Below are 8,593 nucleotides of genomic sequence, written 5' to 3'. Positions count from 1 at the left end.
TGGGGCTGTTTGCGGAACCGGCGGTGCCTGGCACAAGGCAGCCCCGGCCTCCCCTCACAGAGGCTGCCCCTGCAGCCCCCCCGCTGCCAGCACCTCGCCACGGACACCTGGTACAAGATGTCTGACAACTCAACCCAGAGGTGTTTGGAGCGGGGGAATGCCACCGCCCTGAGACCTGCCTCAGCCCGTGGCTGCGATGGCTGGCTGACTCGTGTGGTTAGTGTTATGTGGGAGCCCTGCCGCTCACGTGGGTTGTTGGCTTGTAGATGTTGAGAGCTATGTGGGATTTAGCAAGCTATTTCCCCGTTGCATTGTGACAGTCAACGGAGCTCCAGCTTTTGAGCGCTAAAAGGAAAGTCCTCCTTGATCAAAGGCCTGCTTCTTTGTCAAGGAAGGCTCATGATGCTGGGGTCCAGCATGGTCTTGTTTATGTGTTTGTTGCCCTGGCTGCTGTGGGTATGAGTGTTGGTCGTGGCCCTGTTATTCTAGGAGACTGATCATCTAATCCGTCACTAGTCTTAACTGCTTGCTGCCGATTTTGATCATGGAAAGAAAACGTGTGAATATCTGAGCCGCTGCAGAATAATAGCGTGTGTTTGGGGAAGGATAGTTTTGGCCTGTGACAAGAATTAGGGGACTAAGGTCTGGAGAGGCCAGGGCTCTGTAAGCAGATGCTGAGACAGCCTTGTCAAAACTATAGTGACTGAGGACACTTGCCGTGAGCACAGGAGCTGATTTTAGTGACTTCTGGAGTTGTGCCTATGGTATGTATTTTTTTTAATGCTTTATGAAGTTATTTAATGAAAACATCAGGGCTGTTTCATGAAAGTATTGGGGAATATTATTTCTTGAGTATTCTTCTGAAACCATAAATGTTTTTGTTACATATGAAAATTAGATTTTTCACGTTTGGTATGTGAGCTATTTTCTGCAACTTTTTCTGCGTGAAAAGCTTGTGTGCGAGTTTATTAGACTTTTGACTTCAATTTTTTATACTATATTTATCTTGTAATAAAATATTATTAAAGTTGCAAGATAATGGGGAGGTAATCTGGTGAGTTCTTAGTGGACATTCTTCATAAACTTCATGAAATATTTCAGTAGAAACTGTTAGCTTATTTGTTTAGTGTTGTCTTAAATAGAATTTTAATAAATATTAATCTGAGTATTTTTCCTCTTTAATGTTTCCACAGAATATCAGAAATAGTTAATGAAATGTCAGGGATGATGTTATAGAATGATCTGTAAATATCTTTTAATGAATTTCCATGTTTTGTTTCATGTTTGATAACTCCAGCCCCTAATTTTTGTGGACCTTGAATCAAACATTTGCACCTTTTCACAAGTACTGATATGTGTATATATGTATATGCAGCTACACAAATATACTGAAGTTATTAGTATTTGTCCTTTAGTTTTATTGAATGGAATTATTACAACTTTTGTGAAAGCTTTGGGATAAAAGTGCAAATGTTTGAGTCCAGTCAACAACAGTCGAAATGATGGAAGTTGGAAATAAATAGTACAGGGGTTCACATTTAGTTACGCAGTTCAGGAATATGCCAGTGCTTGGGGAAAAAAGGTGCATTTACGTTTGGTCTTGACATTGCCACTGTGTAACTGGCTTTCAGCTTGGCCTTCTGCGGAGAACGTAGGACAGCTGTGGCAGTAAGCACCAACACGTGGCTTGAGGCACCAGAGGTGCTTTGAGCGGTGCCAGGGGCTCAGGCTTGCAGGAGGCAGAAGCTCGCTGGGGGGCCGGCTGCTTCCAGTGCCGGGGGGCTGCAGCATGCTGCTTTTGGAGAAGCAGAGTCCCTCTGCCTGGAGCATGGTCTCAAGCCAAGTGGTCTTTTTGTTCATGAGCTCCTTCTTGCTGTTATTTTCCACCGAATCCTGGCTCGCAGTAAGGCTTTCTGCAGTGAGCTGTTGAGCAGTCAGGTTGATCGCTGTGTGGCTGTGGTGGGGTCCTGCTGAGTCACTTCACTGCCTTCTTGGCAGGTCCAAGGACTCTCCCTTGCTGAGCTGTCTGGCCCTCAGACTTTGGGGACAGGTTCAGTCTCATTTCTTCCCTCCCCCTCTCAGCCTCCCCTGCAGATCCCTGCACAGTTTTTGAAGCTCTGGAAGGCAAAACATTGCATCATTCAGTACAGGGTCCCTAAGAGAACTGAAAGTAGCAGATGGTTGTTACTCTTTCCAACTTCATCACAGATTCATCAGAAGTAAAAAAAAAAAAAAAAAAAACAAACAAAAAATTGTATTTGAACTACCATCCTTATGGACTTTTCCCAATGTTGAGACTGGAGATTTTGTTTTTTAATCTCTCTTCTCTTGCAACTTGTATTTGAAATAAAATTTACCCCTTGTGTCTTCATATGGTATACATGCATATGCTTGCGTGTGGCTGTTCAGGGGAGTCTGGCATTGAGATGGGTAGCAGGGCTGTGGGGGACTTGTTAAGTGGGAGAACAAGGGTGGGAAGGACTCAGTAGTTTGCATTAATAGAATTGATAATAGTGTAGGTACCTATTTTGAAGGTTATTTATTACCTTTTTTTTTTGTGTGCCCAGGAAGCTGAAAGGATGTTTGTTTAGATGTCAAAAAAGAGCACAAAAAGATATAGAATGAAATAATTTGCTAGACTGGTTCCCCTGAGGTACAGGAAAGCATAGCTGTCTAGTCTAGAGCAAATAGCAGGGCGGTTCTGCCTTGTAACGTTACCACCATTATAAAAAGTAATTTCTTAAAGTTCCATTTTATGTCTTTGGCAAATATTAAAATATGTATAAAATACTGCAAGAAATGCTTTGAACAGGAGAGGGTAAGTGTTCTCAGCCTCTTGCTCCTGCCACGCTGATACCTCTTGGCTTTTGTGAATTCTCATGTGAATGCAAATCACTGCTGTATCACGTTCTCCCAAAAGAATCTCTCCTACCTGTTAATAAGTTGTGCAACCTGAAATATCGTGTTAAAATGCTATGAAATACACTTGTTAAAGTGGTGGGATGAAGTGCCGTGGCCTGTGCTTCATATTGTGGTAGGGTGCAGTGCTGTGAAATGCTTCCCCCTGCCCCAATGTGCAGTGGAACCTGTCTCAACAAAATGTTTCCTAGAGTTTAGACTGCCTCTGGCTCTTGTGTTCATCCGAGAGCTGGCGTAGTAGTCGAGATCTTCCTCCCCACCCCTCATCAGTTTGGGAGTCTCTGTGTCCTCAGTGAGCTAGGTACTGTGCCTCTCAGCTGGGAGAGGATTCTATGCGCGCTCTGTAATATTGACAAGTAGCTTCATTGCTGCCCAAAGTCTGTCTTGTTTTGATTTGTTCTTGGCTGTCTTGCAAGTGTCCTTCAGTTCTTTGATCTGCAGCACCTCCTTTCTGTGACCTCCTTCAACCACTCCGTTAGCAGTAGCTTGGTATGTGTCCTTGTGTTGATGTTTTTCTGAAAGGCTTCTCTTTTTAATCCTGCAGGGTAAGGAAGGCTGTGTTTCAGCCCGACTCCAATTGAACATGAGTGCTGCAGTGTTGTGATGATGACTGTGGGTACGAGCAATTGCAAATGGATTTGTCCTGCCTGCATCAACGTGATTATGGAGCGGCAGCCAGCCTAGAGGTACATACAGACTGAAGTTAGTTGTAGTAGGATGTGGAGTACTATGTGGTGGTAGATGTGGGTCTAAACCATCACAGCTGATAGTCCGTGGTAATTTTAGAAGCAGAGAATTTAGTATACTCTGAGAGGAGTTTGAGAGACAATATTGTGGCAGATAATCTGTCTGAAGAATTGCGTTCACACATAATTCAGTGGAATTACATTGAGATTTATGCAAACTCTCTTCCCCCCTTTGACCTCAGTAAGCTCTTTGAATCATAGCTAAGTCAGCTGTGATGCTAGAAAGTGATCCTTGGTTTTGTTTCTATGAATTGTGTAGTATACGTTCTGCATGCTGCGCCCAATTGTAGAAGAGATGTATTTTGTCTTTTTGATGTGGCTTTGATATATGCTGTTGTCATTGAAGTAGTCTCAAGAGGGATTGTGTTGGTGCTTGCATATGTTGTAAAGGAGGAAGGGTATGCAGGTTTCTTCTGTTTTCCTCTTTCTCAGACAGGTTATTATGCTTGTTTGGATCGTTTGCTCAAGGAGAAGGAAGCATTTTGTTGGGAGACATTGCCTGTGAAATTAAAAAAAAATCTCTTTTATGGAACCTGTATGTAGGAGACTGATTTCTGTGGAAAGCTGTGAAGAAACAAGTCCCTCATATAGAGAGTTCTCTTTTTCTAAACTAAAAAAAAAAAAAACACATTAGCAGTGCCTCAAGTTAAGTTCAGACAGGAACCAAATAACAATAGCTTATCCATTTGTTTATTGCAGAGTCAGTGGATAGCTGCTCTCAACTGTGGGTTGGCTGTTTCCAAGGCCATAGTAATACCATAAACTAGAGGATTTGTGCTGCTTTGACGATGTGACTATTGACTTCTTAGCTGTTCATTTTCAACAACAGAGGATTTTTGTCACCAAAATAATTTAGTGGAAAAAAACCCCCACAAACAGCTTCCCTGTTTCCAGCACCCATTACATGCTGTTCACAATGCTCATTCAGCATTTTTTGCTGACATTTCCCATAACCTGCAAACACGTTTGCTAGGTACGTTGTTTCTGTGACCCCAAGGATAAGCTTTTCTTGCACTTCAAAGCCTTACCTTTTAATTAAAGGATACAAATAACTGAGTAAAATAGAATGATATAGAATAGAATGCTAAATCCTTGAACAACTTGAGAACTCTTATTGAAAGTTTTAGGGTGTTTTCACAAATACTGAATAGGTCAAAAAGAAATGGGAAGCGAATGGAAAGCCAATGAGTGTGGTTGTATTTCTTAGTTACTGATGTCAAGAGGTGTCTCAACAATTTGTCCACTAATAGCTTTTCTCTAAATGTGGAAGTGTACATCATCTATTCAGTGCATTAGCAATGACTGCCTATTGAGAACAGCACTGAAATACTGTATCTCATTTTGCTGTGAATGAGGGGGGGAAAAAAGCTCTTCATTATAAGGGGTTGTTATCTAATAGAGAATAGAGCTGTTCAAATTATTTTATGAATATTAATTAAGAAAGCATTTTTAGTTAATGTACCATTTGCCAGCCAGTCCCAGCTTCTGTAAATCCTCTTGTAACACAGTGGTCACTACTCAATAGATCTTTTAACAGGTGACTTTTAGACTGCTGTTTGTGCAGGAACTCAGAGTGCCTGACTCAGTTGTTTTTTCATTAAGTATGATTGGTCAGCTAAGTAGTATAGGATTGGATTTCTAAATGTGGTTACTAGTTTTTAGTGCATCAGTAGTTGAAACTTCTGCTTTTCACAGTGGTGCGGTGGTGTTTTGTTCTGTCCTCCTCCACCCCAAAACCCTCACGCTACCTAGGTAGTTCTGATAGGTGAATATCCACCATTTTGATGAAATGTATTAACTGTTTATTGTTTGGCAAAACCCCAGAAATTTATTTTGCAATGTCATCGTTTGAAACGATGGCTGGATATACATGGCCTCGTTTCCTCTGAATTCATGGAATATGAGGAACAGAAATGGTTTTCCTAAAAGCATCTTCATTTTATGTCATATCTCAAATTTGGTTCGTTGTGCTAGAAATACTCTTGTATGCTTGAAAGCTGTGTAAAATTCAGGGAGCATTCCTGTTTTCACAAGTGGCGTGATCCAGCATGTGCCTGTCATGCTTTACTGTGCCAAATGAGAATTAAGAATACACTAATCTTTAAAGAGATGTGGATATTACTTTTCTGCTACTTTTCACTGAAAGCTACGCTATTACGTGACTTCTGAGAAGGGCAATTTTGGGGTTGGGGGGGGAAGGTGGTGTTTAGAGCTGGTTATTTCTATGGTAGATTGGTAGCTTGATACTGTGTTCAGTTTTGGGCCCCTCACTACAAGAAGGACGTCGAGGTGCTGGAGCGTGTCCAGAGAAGGGCAACGAGGCTGGTGAGGGGTCTGGAGAACAAGTCTGATGAGGAGCGGCTGAGGGAGCTGGGGTTGTTTAGCCTGGAGAAAAGGAGGCTGAGGGGAGACCTCATCGCTCTCTACAACTACCTGAAAGGAGGCTGTAGCGAGGTGGGTGTTGGTCTCTTCTCCCAAGTAACTGGCGAAAGGACGAGAGGAAATGGCCTCAAGTTGCGCCAGGGGAGGTTTAGATTGGACGTGAGGAAAAATGTCTTTACTGAAAGAGTGGTTAAACATTGGACCAGGCTGCCCAGGGAAGTGGTTGAGTCACCATCCCTGGAGGTATTTAAAAGACGTGTAGATGAGGCGCTTAGGGACATGGTTTAGTGGGCATGGTGGTGTTGGGTTGACGGTTGGACTCGATGATCTTGGAGGTCTTTTCCAACCTTAATGATTCTGTGATTCTATATGCTAGCAGGCTAAATTGCTTTGCAAATCATGTGGGGCCTGTGAGCTGTAAATGAAGAAATCCTGGTCTAGACTATCTCTGATACTTGTTCATCTAAGGTGCTCTTAGAATCTCCGATGTGAAGGGATTCTATCACATTTGTAAATCCAATTTTCCAATGCTTGACTGTTCCTGCAAGGTGAAACACTTTTCTTTCTTAAAATGGAATTTATAATCCGTGCCCCCCCTGCCCCAGTAAATGAAGTCACTTGTTACCTGTCTGGTGTTAGCTAATTCCAAAACAGTTGTCGCTAATCTGGTCAGCAGGCTTTGACAATCACAGTTTCTTCCTTCAGCTGTGGGAGTGTGTGCAAATGTACACATACAGCTGTTTCCAGCTGCCCTGGGGAACGCTGCGAGGCCACTTGGCAGTGACCAGGTCCTCGGCTCAGGATGTGTGCGCTGGTGGGGCAATTGTCATTGCTGTAGGGTCATCTGATGAACCAGAACCCAGAGAGCAAAAGAAGGTCTAAAGGTTTGAAGGTGAAGGTTTTAAAAGGCTTAGATGGGATATCTGTGGTGGGATTACTTGGCTTGCAGTTAAAGAAGTTGTAGAAAAGCTGACTGGCTTAATGGCTTGCTCCTTGAAAGCAGGGTCCTGTGGGTAGCTGCTCCCTACAACAGCTACCACAGTTGTGTGAAGTAATTTGAGGGTGGCTGATACCTACAGCGTGTTGCTTTTCAAAGCAAACCATTACATGCTCTGGGTATCACAGGCAGGAGCACCAGGAAAGAAATGCTCAATTATGGTTTAAACACAGCAATCACTTGTTTGAGTACTGTATGTTTAAGTCTTAATGAGAAAATGACTGCGTGTTAAATCACATAAATCGAGTAAGTGAGAAAATTATAACTTGAGGATTATCTTTGAAATGGATGTCTATTTTGTCAATTACAGAGATGCTACCTGAAGTTAAATATGCTTTAGCAGACAATCATTCTTTCACTGTGGTATTTTAAGTACTTGAGTTGCTGTTTCCTTGATCATGGCAGCTGGCAGATATGTCGTCATCATTAACAGTTGCAGGCTATGGAGACCTATATATTTCTCACTCAGTAAGAATTTAACCTATAGAATCCTTAACATTCTTGTACCTGTGCTTCAGTTTTGGCTTGTAGTTCAGTTTTCACCACCACTTAGATCAAAGTCTCAGGTAAGGCAGGTTAGATCTGACAATGGGGTAGCCTTTCCTGTGAAATCTGGAGTGGGCTGTAAAAGTGATTATTACACATTTGGTAATGGCAGCTTTCTGCATGATTCAGAGTCCATTTATTTATAGCTTTGTACCAAAAAGCAGAAAAATAGTGATAAATACAATTTATCAGAGACTCTGCCCTGAGTTCCAGGGCATGCTGCACTGAGTGGGTAGTATAACATACTATGCAAAAATAACTGTATGTGTCTGAGATGAGATTCACTGTTCAAAATGATGCGACATGCCTGTATTTGGACAACTGAATCCTATTTTCAATGTCTGAAGTCAGGAAGGCTTCTTAGTAGGTGGTAGGATTGCGAATTTGAGTGTTGTAGAATGGGGTCCTATAAATAAATAGGGAGCAGTAGTTGGTAGACACTAGGATGATAAGCTAGATAGGCTTAAATGTATTTCCTGTGGTAATATTCTTTAAAACTGTGACAAGTAGTGTTAGAAAAAGATTCTCCCATTGCTTAATAAAAATTGTGATTTCTGCATTGAGAAAATTTTTATTCTGTTTTCTTCTGCTTTCCGAAGACCTCTTGAAAACTCTGTCATAAAGCATCTGTTAGTAACAGGTATTCCAATAAATAGTTGACACAAGCAGTCCCTAAACTACAATTTACACTATTTCAGAAAGTTGTTTAGAAACAAAACCTGTCGATCCAGTCATCTGCAGTTCTGTTCGGATAAAGTACGTATTTCCATTACTTTCCACTGGTGAGAAAGTGAGCAGTTTAACCCAACTGTTAAGCCTTTCTGTGTTAATAATGGAGTAAAGCTGAGTTGTTGTCCTGGTTTTGGCTGGGATAGAGTTAATTTTCTTCCTAGTAGCTGGTATAGTGCTGGGTTTTTGTCGTGGTTTAACCTCAGCTGGCAACTGAGCACCACACAGCTGCTCGCTCACTCCCCCTTCCCCCCCCCAGTGGGATGGGGGGGAG

This window comes from Pygoscelis adeliae, unplaced genomic scaffold (assembly GCF_000699105.1).
Source record: "Pygoscelis adeliae isolate BGI_AS28 unplaced genomic scaffold, ASM69910v1 Scaffold10, whole genome shotgun sequence".
Taxonomy (NCBI): Eukaryota; Metazoa; Chordata; class Aves; order Sphenisciformes; family Spheniscidae; genus Pygoscelis; species Pygoscelis adeliae.
Note: the sequence above shows the minus strand (reverse complement) of the source record.